The sequence below is a fragment of the Symphalangus syndactylus genome, chromosome 6 (genome assembly GCF_028878055.3).
Source record: "Symphalangus syndactylus isolate Jambi chromosome 6, NHGRI_mSymSyn1-v2.1_pri, whole genome shotgun sequence".
Lineage (NCBI taxonomy): Eukaryota > Metazoa > Chordata > Mammalia > Primates > Hylobatidae > Symphalangus > Symphalangus syndactylus.
Window position 1 is genome coordinate 107,760,313 of NC_072428.2, and position 21,404 is coordinate 107,781,716.

Consider the following 21,404-nt stretch of genomic DNA (forward strand, 5'->3'; position numbering starts at 1 on the left):
GGTAATTAAGCTTCAAAGCACTAACACTTATTTACTGTAATATGAAGCAAAAACTTTTTTAAAAAAAATAAAGCTATTGAACCAGAACCAAACAGGAATGCCACAGCATTTTGTGAACTAAACTGCTATTTCATTTGAGCCCTAGAACTTGAAAATAAATGCTAGCTAACATCTGTGAACAGAACATACCCATCAGTACTGTGCTAAGCACCTTTCATGAACTGGTCATTAAATCCTCACTTTACATTTATTTAGTGAAAACTTCACCCAGAGTTTGCAGTCAAAGTGAAAATGTGCTGAATTCCGAAAGTGTGAGCTAGGTTTTAGAAGTTAATCACAATTCTGGAACGAACTATTAGCTTAACAAATGAGAGTTCTTATGTCTCTAAAACCAAAATAGCCCTAAGTCTGTCCCTCCCAGTAAGATTTGGGCCAGTCAATGGAACAGTAGTATACAAATATAATTATAGCTGTCTAGGAGCAAACTATCCTATGAAGAGATAATAAAATTAAGACACTTAAGCCATGTTTTCATATTAAAACACAAAGTAAAAAATCATTGTTTTCCAAAGGTAAAAGCCTTACTGTATCATGACACATATATCTATGCCCGATGTTTCAACCCTCTTGAAGAATTGAGATTCTCGACTCTACACTCTTAGCGTTTTCTATATTGAACAGATGTCTAATTTAAGGAGGTCATGAGAAATCTTATACTTATTTTTTAATGGTACCTTAGACATAGAAGGAACCTCAGAAATCTCTGGCTGAATCTTTACATCTGCAGATGATCATGTCACTAGGCTTCTGACTCTATAGCCATAGAAAAATGTTCATGAAGACATTTCAGGAAGGGAATGTTGGTATTTCTGAAAATTGAGTACAAGTATTCTCTAGACAAAACAGCTCTTGAAATGGCAGATTGTATTCCCATTATTATATTTCAGAATCAAGACATTAATACCTACTTTTTATTTACCACGTTTAGTTACCCTTGAATTAGATTTTATAAATTAAAGAAATAGATTTCAATAAATATTTGTTGAGTTCCTAGTATGGACACACTGTGTTTGGCACCAGGGATGTTGCCTGCAAGTATAACAGGAGTTCGTATTTGTAACGAGTTTATGATTTACAGATATTTGGGGGGCAAAGATATCATTTGGTAAATACTTATGAGTGCAAACTTTGAACTAGGGACTGGGCCAAACTCTGGGAACATATTTGATGACAGAGACACAATCCCTGTCCTCAAGGAGCTTTCATTCTAGTAGAGAAGATGAAAACCAGTACAGTTTGGTAAATTAGATGATATTGGTTAGTGTAGGGTTCTTATGTAAGTCTAGAGAAGTAGCATTTAATCTGGTCTTAGAAGGTCTGGAAAGATTTCCCTGGAGGAAGTGACATTTAAGATGAGAGAGGATGGATAAATAGGAGTCATCTGAGTGAACAACAAGGAGAACATTCCAGAAAGAGAACGAAATGTATGAGGCCTGATGCCAAGAGAGAACATTCATTGCATTGGGGAACTATAGTCAGTTCTGTGTGGCTGGGATGTAGAATGAAATGAGCCTGGACCCAAGAGAGCACTTTGCCCTTTGGGGAAGCTGTAGGTATTACAGTAAGGTTGGAGTCTGGAAAGAAAGGGGTATATTGTGAGATCTGAATTGGGAGAGGACAGTTATATCAAGACCTTTATATGCTCCAGTAAGAAGACTGAACTTTACATTTGGGGCCATGGGATTCACTGAAGGGCATTAAATTTGAGAGTGGTGATATGACCAGATTTGCATTTTACAAAGATTGTCATTGACTGCAACATGAAGTATGGAGTATTGGAGGAGCGGCAAGGCTGGTGGCAGGGAGATCATTTAGGAGGCTGTCGCAGGGCTTTAGGTGAGGGATGATAATGACTTGCCAGATAGGAAGGAGTAAATTGCTTCCCGGTGGATAATTAGAAGATTGAATGGATGGACTTGGTCACTATTTGGTATAGAAGGGGAAAAAAAGGAGATGTCAAAGATGATGCCAATTTTTAAAAGTAATTTAACTTATTTATTTTTAAATATTTTTTCAGCCTTATTAATGTATAATGGACAACAATTGTAGGTATATGTCATTTATAACATGATGTTTTGATTTATGTATACATTGTGAAATGACTACCATAGTCAAGCTGATTAACATATCCATCACTCACATAATTAACATTTTGTGTGTGTGCAGTGAGAACATCAGGATCTACTCTCTTAGCAATTTTCAAGTATAGAATACATTTGTTACCAACTATAGGGGCCACATTGTACAATAGAGCTCCAGGACTTATTCATCTTGCCTAACTAAAACTTTGTACTCTTTGACCAACATCTTCCCATTCGTCTCTCCTCCCCATGCCAAGTTTCCATCTTGGTCAGTTGGATGGATAGTAGTACTATCCGCCGAGGCAAGTTGGTAGGGTGAAAACAATGTGTTCCCTTTTGGAAATGCTGAGGTGACCAGGGAACTTCCAAGGGAATCTGTCTGGATCTAGAACTTAGAAGAGATGTTTGGGCTGGAAACAGACATCAGGTAATCTTCAGCATGTGGATTGTAAATAAAGTCACAGGAGTGGATGATATCACCAACGGTGAGTGTAATATAAGAAGACTGGACTGAGGACAGATTTCCAAGGAATTTCAATACTTAAGAAGTATGCAGAGAAAAGAGGGTCTGTGAAGGACACCAAGGAGGAGACTAAGAGCCAGGAGGGAAAACTTTCAAGACAGTATTCTATCATGGAAGAGAAGAAGAGATAACATTTTAAATGATACACAATGCTCAATAATGGTATCCACTTTGGAGAGGCCAAGTAAGATTCCTAAGTACCCATTGGATCAAGGTCCTTAATCTTACAAAAACTTATGCAAATCAATAATAAAGAGATGATAACCCGATAATCAAAAATAGACAAAGCATATAAGAAGAAAATGAATTAAAAGTATTCAAAGCATTCAACATATACAAATGTGCTCAATCTGATATATAATGAAAGAAAAGTAAAACAACAATGGGCATGACTAAATAACAGTATGAGGGAGGCTGAGGAGAGGGAGCATTTGAAATTTCAGTACAGAAGAGAAAAGGGGTGACTTATAGAAAAAGGAGACAGAAACCATAGAACATGTTTGGAGGATAAGACCCAAACAGGTAGTGGGGACCATTTTCTGGAGTAGGATGAATACAGGTAATGTGTGTGGATGCAAATATGAGGTAGGATGTAATGGGAAGTTAAGTGAATTCATATTTAGTCATTCATTCAAAAATACTTAATTGAGCTACTGCTGTGTGGCAAGCATCATTCTACAAAAAAAGGACACAGTGATAAGCAAGCCAGTTTGTACTGTCGTGTAACTTACATTCTACTTTGAGAAGACAGATTATAAATAGGTTAAAAAGTCAATAATATGATGTTTCAGCATTAACAATAAAAAATTAGGGTGATGTATAGAGTGCCAGGGAAAGTGCTTTCATGGACCTCTTCATTCTCTCCTCTCCTGGTGTCATAAGCTACTCCTTCATCCATGCTGCCATTTCTCTTTGTTTATGTTTCCAGTATAGTACTCATCACATTATTACTATAGAGCCTTCTACCTGATGAGGGTGAAGGTGTCCATCTCCTTACTTCAAAAAAAAAAAAAAAAAAAAAACTCGAGAAACAAAAAAAGAGGCAGAAATACAGAAGGTCCTCCACTAACTTTCATGTGCCATGTAACCAGCGACATCCAATTATTTTACAGCACTCTAGCTATAGAAGGGTTTGGGAAGCGTAGTGCTTACTGTTCTAGCCTTTGTAGCACAGGAAAGGGCCTGGAAGGAAAGGAATTGTGTCTTCCGCAGTTGCTTTTCTTGTTTTTAAATTAATTAATTAATTTATTTATTCTTTTTAAATATATTTTCTTATTATTATGCTTTAAGTTTTAGGGTACATGTACACAATCTGCAGGTTTGTTACATATGTATACATGTGCCATGTTGGTGTGCTGCACCCATTAACTCGTCATTTAACATTAGGTATATCTCTTAATGCTATCCCTTCCCCCTCCCCCCACCCCACAACAATCCCCGGAGTGTGATGTTCCCCTTCCTGTGTCCATGTGTTCTCATTGTTCAATTCCCACCTATGAGTGAGAACATGCGGTGTTTGGTTTTTTGTCCTTGCAATAGTTTACTGAGAATGATGATTTCCAGTTTCATCCATGTCCCTACAAAGGACATGAACTCCTCATTTTTTATGGCTGCATGGTATTCCATGGTGTATATGTGCCACATTTTCTTAATCCAGTCTATCGTTGTTGGACATTTGGGTTGGTTCCAAGTCTTTGCTATTGTGAATAGTGCCGCAATAAACATACGTGTGCATGTGTCTTTATAGCAGCATGATTTATAGTCCTTTGGGTATATACCTAGTAATGGGATTGCTGGGTCAAATGGTATTTCTAGTTCTAGATCCTTGAGGAATCGCCACACCGACTTCCACAATGGTTGAACTAGTTTGCAGTCCCACCAACAGTGTAAAAATGTTCCTATTTCTCCACATCCTCTCCAGCACCTGTTGTTTCCTGACTTTTTAATGATGGCCATTCTAACTGGTGTGAGATGGTATCTCATTGTGGTTTTGATTTGCATTTCTCTGATGGCCAGTGATGATGAGCATTTTTTCATGTGTTTTTTGGCTGCATAAATGTCTTCTTTTGAGAAGTGTCTGTTCATGTCCTTCGCCTACTTTTTGATGGGGTTGTTTTTTTTTTCTTGTAAATTTGTTTGAGTTCATTGTGATTCTGGATATTAGCCCTTTGTCAGATGAGTAGGTTGTGAAAATTTTCTCCCTGCAGTTGCTTTTCTTTATAGGGAAGTTCTATAGCCCAAACAATATTTTAGGAATTTTCATCTATTGTCAATATGCAAACTGGAAGGGGATAATGAAAATGTTGTGGTTAGAAGTTTATGAAATATTGTTATTCACATTTTAAAGTAAAAAGGGGGAATGGTTAAGAGACTTGTTTAAGATCATATGTCTCATAATTGGTGGGACCAGCAATACAATCCAAATCTAACTACTTATCTTTTTGCTATGCCCTATTAGTGTTCATATTAGAAAAGAAATTCTATCTCAGACATTAATGATTTGTTCTTTGAACACCAATGACTTTAAGTTAGAACTTCATACTAGTTAATTTAATTATGGGGTAGCAGTATTATTAAACTATCAAGAGTATAAATTTTCTATTTGTAAAGGAGATTATGATACCAAAGATTAGTGAACTAATGATATTGAGAATTCTGACATAATTTTGAAAAATATTTGCAGGATATTTATTTTTGTGTAAAGGGTGCTTTAAGCTACCATAATCCTAACTAAGTGTATATTTGGGAAAACCACCCATTCTAACACACTTGAAATTTAAATAAGTCAGGAATTTTTTTTCCAGATCTTCTCCCACATTATCTTCTTCTTTTTCCTCTCCCCTTGGGAAAGAATCTCTTCATGCTTCATAATATCAAATTTAAACTATGGAAGTCCAGGTGGTGGACAGTCAGCAAAGGGGAAGATGAGAAGCTTGTGTTACAAAGCCATCTCTTGACAGAATAAGGATCTGGTAGGAACTTCAGAAGTAATGGGTAGGTAAGTATGAAGGCCAGCTCCTAAGATCTAAATTACAAAGCAGAAGACTTATTTACTAGGGAGCTGGAAAACATGTTAGGAAATCCAGAGGAGGAACAGATTTCAAGATAGCACAATAATATAGCAATGAAGTACTGAGAAAAGAGTTTTTTTTCACGGATTGGATTTATTCTAGCATTTTAGGCAGCATTTGGGCATTTCTAAGTGGTCAGACTTAGAGGAGATAGCTAAGGAATTAGCAGCTGCTAAATGCCAATTCTTAGACCAGTTGAATCAAAATCATCTAAAAAGCTTTCAGAAACTAAACTTTTTAAGGGCCATTTGAGAGATTCTCAAATCTGGAATCCAGAAATCTATAGCTGGGTAAGTTTAAGGTAGAGCCAGAATAAGAAAAATAAAATAATTAGTTTATTTCAGGTATCTTTTCCAATATTACTTCTGAACCTACCCCAAACACCTTAAATCACTGCATTCTATAGCCATTCTTTTAAAAATGGTTGAGTTATTAGTTTTCAAAAACAAATACAGATCTGCACACATACAGAAATAAACATTAAAGAGACAAAGATATTAAACAGTTATATATACTTACAACTTCATACACATATATTATATATAAAACCAAATATTAAGTGTTTGATATTAGTGACAAAATCTGTAACATCCATTATATTAGTGCTTTTTGTACTTTTTGTTTGGTCTAGTAAAAATTGCATTCGAATTTGAGTTTTCTGCTATATATTTGGTCAGTTCCTATCAGTGAAGGAAAAACCTTTTTTTATTATTTTTTTTTTTTTTATTTTTTGAGACGTAGTCTTGCTGTGTTGTCCAGGCTGGAGTGCAGTGGCATGATCTTGGCTCACTCCAACCTCTGCCTCCGGGGTTCAAGCGATTCTCCTGCCACAGCCTCCTGAGTAGCTGGAACTACAGGCACCTGCCACCAGGTCCGGCTAATTTTTGTATTTTTAGTAGAAATGGGGTTTCGCCATGTTGGCCAAGTTGGTCTTGAACTCCTGACCTCAGCCGATCTGCCTGGCTTGGCCTCCCAAAGTGCTGGAATTACAGGTGTAAGTCACCGTGCCCAGCCCCTTTTTATTTTTTAAGCTGTTTGAAGATTCTTAGTTCTCATGCTTTCTAGTGGTGATTAATCTTTAGCCAGTATTTCTATATACAGCTATTTGTAATCATGTTTGACTTAGGTCAACAAGTGACCTTTCCTTAAAAAACAGAACCCTGATTTTAATTTCTGAATTATTTATTATCTATTTTCTGCTGTGGAAGTTGAATTATGTTGATATATGTCATACAGGGCCATGTAACACTCTCAGCTACACATTCACATGTATAGTAGCTGTATACAAAAATGTTACTTCATTCTCTCTCTCTTTATAATACTCTCTTGGCTCTCTTACGTTCTCTCACACACTCTACTCTTCCCTTCCTCTGTTCTTTCTACCTGTTCCCTCTGCTCCTACCACACTTACTCCCCCCTTGTCCATTTTCCTTGCGCATAAAGCATAACACAAGTGCTTAGTAATTATTAAATATTAATAACAATGACACTAACCACCCAATGATTTAGTGTTAATGACATGCTTTATTGAATGGCATTACCTCTAAAGTTCATGTTTCCTTTACCCAACCAAGCTTCTTACCCTCCTTCCTTACCACAAGCATCTATATTGTCAAGATTGTTATAAAGAGTAATAAGCCAGCCATTAAAAGAGGGTTTATGGTATTTTCCTATCTACAAAGTCACAGGAAGCTCAAATGTACTCAGTAAATATTGCAAAATTACACAGGACCATTAAATGTAACACTCCACCCTTTCTCTCTCTCTCTCTCTCTCTTTCTGTCAATATAGCAACACCCTATATCATTGCCCTGTTGTATGTGCAAATCAGAGTTAATAAGCTTTATATTAGCAATTACTCCTTAACAACTTCTGGTTTGTTTGGTCCAGCTGAATAATGTAAGCACTTAAAAAAATAAAATTATAAACATTTATGTGAAAAATGCATACATCACATTGGATATGTTGTTATGCACTCCTTAGTAATAAAGTAAGTTAATCTTTATTGCACACTTATTATATTACTTTGACCCTCTCTAGTACTGTTTATCTAAGTATTCTCAAGTGCTTTACAATCTCAAACAGACCCAATGTATTGTATGCACAGAATCCTTTGAAGCTGACATTTGCCTTTCTGACCAGCTTGTTGTAAAGGAAATCAGCCAAAAAAACAAGTATCTAGATGAGTAGCTCAACCATTAGTACACATAGTAATCACAGGTCAAAATGCAGATAGATTATCCTGTCCAAATTCTCCTGAGTAAGAGTAGGTGAAGCATTTTCAAATAAGCTCCCCAGGTGATTCTGAAATTGGTCCAAGGACCACATACTAAGAACTAATGATCCAAATAATTTGACTTTTTATCTATAGATTAAACCATGCTGAGAAAATTATTAAAAATTGAAATGGCAGTGGAGGATGGTTTGAAAGAAAGGTTTTTCAGGGACCTTTCAACAAGCAAATTAATTGAACACAATGTTAAAACTCTATATTTGATTTAAGACTAAGGCCTTCATTGTTTTTAAATCTCAGTAATTTTTATGTAACAGGTCAATTCATACCCAGCATCTTAATTCCAATGAATGATTTCCCACAACAATTTTTGTGGATAACTCCAAGGGAACTCAAAGGAAGTTGTAGTGTGAACAAAGAGAAGTAGAATTTGTCCCTGTGTGTAAGGCTTCTCTAAGCAGCACAGGCTCCCATACTGCTTTTTAAAAAAATTATGATAGCACCAAGTGGAATTAATTTTTTTTAGATTATACTTTCATGGAAGGGAAGATCTACTGTGAAGGCTGGAAAACCAACACCCTTAAGATAAATACATTACCAGATTTGAGCGCTCTTAGTAATCAGCAAAGAGAAATGTTTAACAGTGCATACAAAATGAAGTGTTTTATGTTAAATCAAATAGAGAAAGCCAAACACTAATAACATGGTTACAAATGAACAATAAATTAGGTAATCAGAACAGGTACAGACATTAATAGCAGGATATTGGTATTATTAATGTATTTTGTTTAAAAATAATGAACTTAATTACAATTCTCTTCATCCTACCCCCACTATTTTATTTTATTCCAGATTCAGCAGCTTCATGTCATGATCTCTGAAACACTTATTATTAAAGTTATCCAAATGTACACAGTTCTCTTTATATAAATGTTTCAGTCCAGAAAAGGAGGCCAAATACATTAGCTCAGAACAACAAATCTTCTCAGATGTGGGAATCTTTTATTTTCACACTTTTAAAGGTAATCTGTGTTCCTAGTGTCTGTTATAGACAGAAAACTTTCATATGACAACATTCCTATTTTCTTAACTGCCTTGATAGGGGCCAAGACAAATTCTAAGTAGGACTTTTTACCCTATTCTTCTTACCATCATTCTTTCACAAACCCCCCAGCTTTAGACAATCACTATTATGAATTTGACACGTACTTTTCCAATCCATTTATATAAATTTACACCCATATATACATATAGTTATCTATGAACAATATTTAGTAGCTTTTTTATGTGTGGCTTTAAAATTTACATAAATTGTATAATTTGTGCACATCCTTCTTTAATTTGCCTTCTTGGCTATGGTTATCTTTTTCAGATCTAGCTATGCTGCTGGTATGTAGAATTCTATTTCATTCTTTTTTCATTGTTGTTTTGTACCCATAACATGTCACATTTTATTTATACCTTCTGTTCCTGATGGATATTTAGATTCTTCCAGGATTTTACTCAATACTGCAATGAAAATATTTGAATTTTTCTCTTTTGCGCATATTCAAGAGACTTTTCTGACATATATATCTATAGGTGAATTGTGTGTTCATAGGATACATACACACATTTTAAATTTCACTAGATACTGCCAATTTGCACTTTGAAATGGCCATACAATTTGTAGTACCACCAGCCACTTACAAAAGTTCCCACTTCCTCAAATCTTTGAAAGTTCTTGTTATTAACAGACATATTAATTCTTGCCATTCTGATTTGTAAATCAGAATCTCTATTGTTCTATCTCTAGTTCTAATTTGCAATTCTCCAATTACTTGTAAGATGCTATATATTTTCATGTTTGTTAGTCATTCTGATTTCATATCCTTTGCTGATTATCTTTTTGGTAAGTTATTGTGGTGGCCATGAGATGTGCCTTACAGAGGCCTTGCTAGAGGGAATGTGATTGAATGAGAGCCCCAGATGCTGTGTATTAAAATCCTTTGTCTCAAGATTTCTCCTTGCACGTGAATGAATGAGTACAGCTGGGATACTAAAGCAGTTGTGTATTTAGGAGATATGAGACTTCTTTAGTGGCTGAATTTTGGCTAATAATGACTTTGCCAAACCTTTCTCAGACTGCTCAGTGTTCTAACATCTTCCCTCCAGCCTTCTACCCTTCTTTCCTTTACTAGGGGATTGAATTTACATTGAGGTCTCATAGCCTCCTCTGCCTCCCTCCTTATTTCCTTTTATACAAATATTTCCTCTAATAAATCCTTGTACATTTAATACCACTTTGCTATTTGCAACCTGCAGGTCCTGGACTAACACAGTTCTATACATTGCATTACCATTCTCTAGAGTGGGATCTTTTGTTGTAGAGAGTTTTAAAATTTTTATGTGGTCACTTTTATCCATATTTTTCTTTATGGTTTATATTTTTGTGTCTTCTCTTTAACATATCTTTTCTAACAGAATTCATAAATATATTATTCTATATTGCCAAAAGTTTGAAAGTTGCAATCATTAGAATTAATTTTTGTATATTGTGTAAGTTAAGAATCTAATTTCATTGTTTTCCATATGGAAAGCCATTTGTCCCAAGATAATTTTTTGAGTAGTCTCTCCTTCCCTTAATTGTCATTCTGATATCTTTTTTCTAGGTTATGATCTATGCATGTGTTTCTTTATGGAAGAGTTGACCGTTTGTATCTGTGAGTTTCGAACCCATGGATTCAATCAACCACAGATAGAAAATATTTAGAAAAGCATCAGAATTGAACATGTACATACATTTTGCTTGTCATTATTCCCTAAACAATATAGTATAACAACTATTTATGTAGCATTTACATTGTATTAGGTATTATAAGTAATCTAGAGATGATTTAAAGTATACAGGAAGATGTGCGTATGTTACATGCAAATACTACCCCATTTATATAAGGGTCTTGAGCATTCATGGATTTTGGTATCCACAGAGAGTCCTGGAACCAATTCCCCACAGATGCCAAGGCACAACTGTATTTATTCTATCATCTACTTGTTTAATCTCACATCAGTATCTACTTTTGATATAACAATAACTTTATTATTTAACTTTTTTTATCACTTAGGATTAGAGAATTTCCTCTGGTGAGGCATCATAGTGTCTCAAGCTGGCCATAAAGACAAGTGAGGGCTAGGATCAGTAAGACTGGGCAGAGGAAGATACAACAGATCTCCTGCGCATGAAGCAAAAGTGCAGCTCAGAAGCCAGCTCTTTCATTAAGTTGTCCTCTATACCCTCACTAGATTGTAAGCTCTTGAAATCAGAGGCTATACCTTAATTGTCTCTGTTATCTACAATACTTCACTCACTGCTTGGAACATATTGCCTGCAATAATTAAGGCTGCCCTGGCTTCCAAAGCATAGAGCAAATCACACTTCTCCCCTTGCCTTTGAGAAGCTCACAGTCTTCGAAGGTAGAGATGTGTGAACAGATAAGAAAATGGATGACACGAGAACAGAAAGGCATGACTGTCAGAGAAGTCATTGGAGACTTTACAGAGGAAATTAAATTTTTATTGATCTTGAAAGAGTTTGCCAGATGAAGTAGAGGACAGGCATTTTAGACAAAGGGAACAGGAAATGTGAAAACACAAAGTGATGGAAGGCATGGTGAGTTTGGAGAACTATAAAACTTCAATGTGGCTGAAGGGTAAGGTGGGTATAGAGGAGTGCTGGGAGGTGAGGCTGAAGAAATAAGCTAGGAAATGTCTTTTTATGCCATTTTTTAAAGTTTGGACTTTATTCTGAAGTTCACATGGATCCAATATTTTTTGTTTTGTGTTGTTTTAAGCAGAAGCGTGACATGATCAGCTTGAATGATGAACAACTTGAATTGTTTAAAGTGGATCACACAGTCTACTGTTTTACAGTTATTCTTTGACCAAGATATTCTTTATTAACTGAGGAAAAAAACGGCTTTCCTGAATTTTGCAGTCATGAGATATATGATAAGCATTCTTGATTTATCATCTTCAATCCTGTTACATAACATAATAACCATTGTAATTACCTTTAGCAATGCTTTCCTCAGTATTATTTAATGGCCTATAAAATGTGACTGTCATTTGCAAATATAGTACATCTAACAAGAATTTACCACAACTGCTCTGCAAAATACCAATACAATTGACCCTTGGACAATGTGGGGGTTAGGGGTGCTGATTCCCCATGTAGTTGAACATGTTACATAACATAATACATAACCATTGTTATTATGTAACAGGATTGAAGATGATAAATTTTTGGAAAGTGGGGCAAATAAATTCTTATGAATTCCATATCTTCCACATATGTTTTACTTTTTTGATAAGAAGTAGTAACCTAGTTCAGAAAGAAAATAATCATCCCCTTTTACTTATGCAGGATACCAAGTCTATCTTAGCACCATAATAGTGAATGATAGGAATCAAGCTCTATGAATACATTCACATGTACATATATAGGCTATATAGGACACATGCATGCACATATACATATATACACTTGCTTATATGTGTATACACATGTACATGTATGTATGTATATTCAAATGTATATGTTTATATAGCCAAGTTATTGTACAGTTGACCTTTGAACAACACGGGTTTGAACTATGCAGGTCCACTTATACATATATATATTTTTTTTCCATTTCTGCCACCCCTAAGGCAGCAAGGCCAACTCCTCCCCTTGCTCTTCCTCCTCAGCTGACTCAACATGAAAACTGTGAGGATGAAGACCTTTATGAAGATTCACCTCCACTTAATGAATAGTACATACATTTCTTTTTCCCCATGGTTTTCTTAAAAACATTTTCTTTTCTCTAGCTTGCCTTATTGTAATAATATAATATATAATACATATAACATACCAAATATGTGTTAATTTACTGCTTATGTTATCAGTAAGGCTTCTGGTCAACAGTAGGCTATTGCTAGTTAAGTTTTTGGTAGTTACAAGTTATATGTGGATGTTTGACTGCATGGGGAGTCAGCACCGCAACCCTCATGTTGTCCAAGGGCGTTGTCCAAGGGTCAGTTGTAATTGGTATTTTGGATAGCAGCTGTGGTAAATTCTGGTTAGATGTACTATATTTGTAAATGAAACTCACATTTTATAGGCCATTAAATACTATTGAGGAGAGCATTTCTAAGGGTAAAATCTTGTCTAATGCTTGAAACATCTTCAGTTTCCTGTCAGTTTAGATCTTTTTGAAGTAATTCTGAAAATCTCTCTTTTAAGCTAAATTTAACACAACCAAATAGCCAAATATTTAAATTCCACTAATGAAGATATCTAAATTTCTGTTAAAAATTTAAGATATATGTTAAACCCTTCTAATATAACTCTTCTCTCAGTCAAACTTTTTTTTTTTAACAGTTGCTTTGCTTCTTCTTTCAAAGTCATACTTCAACAAGGTTGCTATTGAAAATGTCTGACTAAACATGTTAGCTATATGATAATATGGCTGGATAAGAGATAAATATAGAAAACGTAGCTTTTTTTTCTACTTGCAATAACTCTTTGGGAATTAAAATGGAAACCTAATAACTATTTGATTCATAATAGTAGCCAACCATAAAATATTTAGACATACATCTACTAAGAAATTTATAAGACATATATGGAGAAAATTCAATTGAATAAACCATTATTGAAGTATATAAAATAAGATCTGGATGAGTAGAAAGATCATAATTTTTAATAAAATTTTGCATCTTAAAAAGTGAACCCTATCCAAATATATGCACATTTAATAAAATTATAAATACATCCCAATGAGGTTGGTTTTGAAATTTTGTTAATTGGAACTTAAATTTCATATAAGAAGAAAAAAATAAGGAAAAGAGTACATGCTTTGTAGACAAATTGCCTTAGTTGGAATCCTGGCTCTATTATCTATTAGCTATGTTATCTTTGGGATGACATTCATCTTTTCTTATAGATATGCTTAAAACAGTGCCTGACATATAGTAAGCACTAAATATCCATTAGCTATTCTTATTATTGTTATTAGTATTGTTAATATTTGTTATTATATGGAAGACTAAATGACCAAAGAGAGTCAAGAAATTTATGAATAAGATTTATACTTTGTTAGATATTAGAGCCATTAAAAAAAAAAAAAGTGCCAAAAAGCCTAGCACAATGTTAATACAGGAATAAAAAAATGGATCAGAGGAACCAAACAGAAAAGCCAGAAATGGATCTTAGGAAATATGAGAATATGATATATAATAGATGCTAAATGAATTCAGTATAAAAAATATTAATTTAATAAATCATGCTTGCTATCCAAGTAAAAGAAAATGAGATTAGATTCATGTCTCATACCAAATATAACATAAATTATACTTTGATTAAATTTTTTAGTTAAAAAAGAGCAATAATATTTGAAAAGAAATATAGGATACTCAATGTATAACCTGAAGATTGGGTAGTACTTTTCAACAAAAATAGGAATTTGTCACTTGAAATACTAGAAGAAAAAAAGACAGCAAACAAATACAGGAATTCCAATTTCAAACAGACATAATGATTTCATGAAATGTTAACTGTGCACATGATAGATGGTCTATGGATAGTGTAAAAGAAAAAAAGAAAAAATGTTTTTTAACATATGCAGAAAAAAGGTTTTTAACATCTATTACATACAAATAAAAATGAATGTATAACACAGACTTAAATAAAAGTAGGCATTTCACAGGAGAGCAATTCAGATGGCCAGTATTTACAATTTCATAGGTATTAAGGAAAATACAAATTAAAATGGCAAATTAGCAAAAATTGAGGTATGATTATATTAATATCTATTGGTGGTGGTGATTATGGGGAAAAGCGTACTTTCAAAACTTGCTAATGTAAATATAATTCTTTTGGTTGTTTTGTAAAGGAACCTGACAATATCTTTTAAAAATAAAGAAAACGCATACTTTTGACCTAGCCATCCCATTCATGAGAGTATGTCTTAGAAAAATAAGATCACAAAATCATAGAGATTTATGTGCAATGATATTATTAGTAGGTTTTTTTTATGAGGAGGGGCGTGGATAGTAAATGCCAGGGTAAATCACATAGCATCTAATAAACGTATTTATGAACTACAAAAGCTTACACTTTCAGTCTAGTCTAGTCCAGACTGCAAATAAATGTGAGCAAGTGAATTCAAGCACAGAAGTGCTTGAAGGCAGGTATCATCAATCTACTTTCTTACAGTATCTGATATTGACTTATCAAGAAGGTTACTGTGGTGTTGATTATTAAAATATTTATGTATCTAGGTATTTTTCATTCAATAGTATGTTATTCAATTAGCAACAAGTGTGGGGATTTAAAGATATTCATGTTTGTTTTTACTGCTGAAACATATTCTAGTGGAAATTTCAAATAAACGATTAGTCATCCTAAAAGCAAGATACATTTTCTCAGAAAAGACAAGGTAAAGAACTTGTATATCCTCCCTCAATTCGTTTATAAGGTAATAAGATGAATAAAAATATCATAGCACAATTTAGCATTGTAAAATAAAATTAATTGGTCATTTCTAGTGTGGTCGTGCTTGGAAGGTGAAAGAAGCCAAGATCTTGTCTGGGAACATCATGTCTACCTTGACCTCACCCTTAAGAATCCTAGCCTTTAGTTTAAAATCACATGGCTACATACATACCAACTTCAACAACAGTACATCTGGCAAGGTCATGCAAACCTGGGACTTGAGCTTCTAAGTCCAGTGCTTTTTCTGTACATCATCTCTTGTATATTTTTTATGATGATATGCTATTAAAAGCTATGTGATCAGGCCTTAAAAATCTGCTTCTTTTTATAATGGTAGAATGGGACATATTATCACGTCAGGTAAACATTCTATTCAAGGATAAATGGAAATGAATGTCATATATAGATCATTGACAAATATCTCATTACAAAATTATGAGTTACCAATATTTGAGTGTATATTATGGGCCAGCCCTTTATATTAAATTACTTCAAATTTTTACAACTGTTAAAGGAAGATATTATTATACCCATTTTATAGATGGACAAGTTAGGGCCAGAAAAGACTTCCTCAAAGCTGTTAGTCCAGTAATGGAGACAGGACTAGAAAACAGGTCATTTTGCTCTTTGACTAATGTTACTACTCATGTTTTGTATTTTGTTTAAAGTTTTATTTTATTTTACTTTATTTATTTTTTGAGACAAGGTCTTACTCTGTCACCCAGGCTGGAGTGCAATGGAGTGATCACGGTTCATTGCAGCCTTGACCTCCTGGGCTCAAGCTATCCTCCCACCTCTCAATCTCCAGAGTAGCTAGGACTGCTACAGGTGTGTGCCACTATACCTGGCTAAATTTTGCATTTTTTGTGGAGACAGGGTTTCATTATGTTGCCCAGGCTGGTCTTGAACTCCTGGGCTCAAGCAATATACCTGCCTTGACCTCCCAAAGTGCCAGTATTACAGGCTTGAGCCACCATGTCCGGCCAAGCTTTATTTTAGAATTAAAAAAAATTCCACTTGGATGTTACATTTTATCTCATTGCTTTATATTTATAGAATTACTTTATAAATGCCACCTTCTTAATTTTCATAGTTAGCACTCTTTATGAAACATAAACTATTATTTGACCCAGGTTTTTGTTAGAGGAATTGAGTCAAAGAGCTGTTAAGTAACTGAGATTTCACAATAAGCCAGACAGACCAGGGTTCAAATTCTGGGTCTCACATTATCCAATTCAATATTCCAGCTTTGTTACTTATTGAGCAACCACTACAAGCACAGTTTACATGACATCTGATAGCTCTCGAAATGGATTTTACAAACATAATTCAGATTTCAACTCAGCAGTGACTCAGGAGCAAGGACACTTGGATGCATTTCTTTATGGCATTTTTCCCAGGGTACAAACAACCTTGAAGATCTCCCAAGTACGGGGGAAGGTTTCACCCTGAGGAATCCCATTCCCTCTAATCTGGGACAAGGGGGAAGAGAGTACTGTCTCTTATCAGCCATCTCCCCAGGGAGGCCTGGACCCTCCTGGAATGCATACCATGGCTTACTGACTGAAAGTGTTGAAAAGACCAGGCACTGGGACACACGACACTACTCTTAAAATAAAAAAGAATCAGAGTAGCTTGTGGTTATAATTGAAATGGACAGATTAACATGGTACCAAGAAACTATTAGCAATTCCTTCCCTAAATCTCTCATTTTCTTAAAACATTTTCTCCTTTTCCTCAACAAGCTTTAAGTTAGGATTTGAAGAATAATAAGACTAAAAGGAGGGCTGTTTCTGGTCTTTGGAGGAATTTGATGTTCCATTCGATCTGAGTGTGCAAAGCCTGAGTTCACATGAGCTCTTCTGATCTCTTTCTCTAATATTTTTACACCTTATTCATATGGGAAAGAAGGAAGGGAATACTTTATTTTCATTCTCCCTCCTCCCATTTCCTTGACTTGTTTAAAATATAAGTGTTATAGACACCTAAGATAGAAATTTGACTGAAACAGCTTCTTAATTATTGTCTTAAAAAAATAATGTAATAAAATTGCATTCGTAGTCTTTGGACATTTAAATCCAGAAGGGATATTTTCTTTTTCTTTTTTAAAAATTTAATTCAATAGTTTTTGGGCTACAGGTGGTTTTTGGTTACATGGATAAATGCTTTAGTGGTGATTTCTGAGATTTTGATATACCTGTCACCTGAGCAGTGTACACTGTACCCAATATGTAGTCTTTTATCCCCCCCGCCCCACCCTTCCTTTATCATCCCCAAAGCACATTATATAATGCTTATGCCTTTGCAACCTCATCGCTTAGCTCCCACTTATAAGTGAGAACATGCGATATTTGGTTTTCCATTCCTGAGTTACTTCATTTAGAATAAATTGTCTCCAGCTCCATTCAGGTTGCTGCAAAACCATTATTTCATTCAGTTTTTTGGCTGAATAGTATTCCATGGTGTATATATGCTACATTGTCTTTATCCACTTGTTGATTGATAGGCATTTAGGTTGGACCCATATTTTCACAATTATGAGTTGTACTGCTGTAAACATGAGTGTGCATTTTTTTTTCCATATAATGACTTCTTTTCCTTTCGGTAGATACCCAGCAGTGGGACTGCTGGATCGAATGGTAGCTCTCATTTTAGTTCTTTAAGGAATCTCCATACGGTTTTCCACAGTGGTTGTACTAGTTTACAACTCCACCAGCAGTGTAAAACTGTTCCATTTTCAGCACATCCATGCCAACATCTATTATTTTTTGACTTTTTAATTATGGCTATTCTTGCAGGAGTAAGATGGTATCTCATTGTGGTTTTAATTTGCATTTCCCTGATAATCAGTGATGTTGAGCATTTTTTCCTGTGTTTGTTATTTGTTTGTATATCTTGAGAATTGTCTATTCTGTCCTTTGCCCACTTTTTGATGGAATTATTTGTTTTTTTTCTTGCTGATTTGTTTGAGTTCCTTGTAGATCCTGGATACTAGCCCTTTATCGGATGCATAGTTTATGAATATTCTTTCCCACTCTGTAGGTTGTCTGTTTACCATGCTATTTATTTTGCTGTGCAAAAGCTTTTCAGTTTAATTATATCCCATCTATTTATTTTTGTTTCTGTTATATTTGCTTTTAGGATCTTAGTCATAAACTTTTGGCCTAAACCGATGACTATAAGAGTTTTTCTAATGTTATCTTCTAGAATGTTTATGTTTTCTGGTCTTAGATTTAAGTCTTTGATTCATCTTGAGTTAATTTTTGTATAAGGTGAGCGTTGAAGATCCAGTTTCATTCTTCTACATGTGGCTTGCCAGTTTTCCCAGCACCATTTATTAAATAGGGTATCCTGTCCCCACTTTATGTTTTTGTATGCTTTGTCAAAGATCAGTTGGCTTTGAGTATTTGGCTTTATTTCTGGGTTCTCTATTCTGTTCCATTGGTCTGCTTGCCTATTTGTGTACCAGTACCAGGCTGTTTTAGTAACTATAGCCTTGTAGTATAATTTGAAGTCGGGTAATGTGATTCCTCCAGATTTGTTCTTTTTGCTTAGTATTCCTTTAGCTATGTGGGCTCTTTTTTAGTTCCATATGAATTTTAGGATTTTTTTCTAGTTCTGTGAAGAATTATGATGATATTTTGATAGGAATTGTATTGAATTTGTAGATTGCTTTTGGCAGTATGGTCATTTTCACAGTATTGATTCTGCCCATCCATGAGCATGGGATGTGTTTCCATTTGTTTGTGACATCTGTGATTTCTTTGAGCAGCATTTTGTAGTTTTCCTTGTAGAGATCTTTAACCTCCTTGGTTAAGTATATTTTCATGTATTTTAGTTTTTTTTTTTTTTTTTTGCAGCTGTTGTAAAAGGGATTGAGCTGTTGATTTGATTCTCAGCTTGGTTGTTGTCGGCAGGGACATTTTCTAAAGTATAGACTGTAGTTCCTTATCTTCTATCTGTTTCTTACTGTCCCCTTCAGTATTCTTGTTCTTTTTTCCCGCTATTATCTTTTTAACTTTTTAATATATAGGTATCTACTTCTCCTTCTGGCAATTTTTGCTTTTCCAATTTTCTTTCTTTTTCTCCTCTGCACATATTTATTTATTTTCTTCTATGTACTTCTTTATTTTTAACTTAATATTTGATTAACTTCTCTTCCCTGTCTCTCTTCCTTCTTTCCATAAATCTTCATTAATTGACTGCACTGGGCTAGGATTCTATACCCTCTAAATCAATAATCTATTTTCTATAGTCGACTGTGTTATAATCACACTGTCAAGATAACTACTTATTTTTAATACTTAAAGATATTTTGAAATTTTAACCAATTTAATTAATACAATGTTGAGTTCAAATTTGAAAAAAAATGGAAAACTGTAATAATTCTAGCAGCCTCCTGCTTTTTAATAATATATTAGAAAATTTGCCTCTTTTTCAAAAGCCTACAGTGAATCTATTCATACAAGGCAAAAGCAAACCATTCTCTTTATTCTCTTTTTTTCTCCAAAAGATTTAAGGGTTTTTTGTTTGTTTTGTTTTGTTTTGTTTTTTAGATATTGAGTCTTGCTCTGTCATCCAGGCTGCAGTGCAGTGGTGTGATCATAGCTCGCTGTAGCCTGGAATTCCTGGGTTCAAGCAATCCTCCTGCCTCACCCTCCTGAGTAGCTGGGGCTACAGGTGCATGCTACCATGCCCAGCTAATTTAAAAGAAAAAAAAATGTAGAGATGGGTCTTGCTGTGTTGACCAGGCTGGTCTCAAACTTCCAATCTCAAGCATTTCTCCCATCCAGCATCCTGAAGTGCTGAAAGTATAAGTGAGCCACTATGCCCAACCAGATTTAGTTTTTAAAAAGAGAATACGATTTGAAAAAGGAAAAATGTGAGGCAGGAGAGAAGAAATACACACATGAGCTGTCTTGTAATTGCTGTAAAACTGAAATCTTCAGCCTCGCTAAAGGAGCACTTGCATGAACACATCTAAATTACCTTATTACCTTCTAAATTAGGTGTGAAGTCTAACTTCTCAATTATGAGTGAAATCTACTGCAATTCTTGTTATTTGGATGGAATCCTAGGTATGTGGTCCAGTTCATGAGTTGAACAAAAGCATGCTCATTTAGACCAGGTAGAAAGAAATAAAGAGCTATGTTTTATATGTCTCATAACCACTGAAGGTCCTTCTCATAAGCAGTGCTTATGGGTATTAATGACCTCTCTATATTTTACTTCTGCAGCGCCTAAGTAGCCGAGCCCACTGAGTCCTGCTACATCTCCTCCAACATGTCAGCATTTTTTTCACAGGCCTTTTGTTACTCTAGATCAGAAATGTTGATAGCAACAGTTCCTTGAGGGCAGCAGCTAGCATGATTCCAGCCAACAGGAACCACCAAACGGTTCTTAGTATAAATGACTACTTGTTAATCTATTTACTTTGTGCATTTGGAGTTTTGAATGTGAAATCCTATTTATGTCCATATGGTAGATAAATGAAACAAATGAATAATAGAAGTAACCATTTTGACACCTTAGATATAGATAATATTGTATTATTTCTGGATTGTGAAAGAAGAAGGAAGAAGCATATGGAAGAGAAGTTTTAGTAGAGGGGAGGAAGGAGGAGGTGGAAACAAATGTAGAAGGATGGGAGGAGAAAAGGGAGAGAGGCTTTTTTTTTTTTTTTTTTAAGGCTAATGAGAGTTTACTACCTATCTAACTCTTCGTATTCTTCAAGTCTCAGACCAAATCCCATCTGTTTGAAAGCCTCCAGGGTATTCCATCTATTGTATACTTCTGTTATGTACAAAATTAATTTGCCAATTAATTGTGAACTGTTTTATAAACTATCTTAAAATGGTTAGTTAAATCTTTGGGATAGTATTTAGCTTTCTCCAGGATTATGACTTACCTTCTAAATTAGACA

General features: G+C 34.7%; 1 protein-coding gene across 1 annotated transcript in view; it reads left to right on the forward strand.

Annotated features, from left to right (window-relative positions):
- CFTR (CF transmembrane conductance regulator) overlaps positions 1-21,404 on the forward strand; it is a 184,276-nt gene that overhangs the window by 82,819 nt on the left and 80,053 nt on the right. The window lies entirely within an intron of this gene.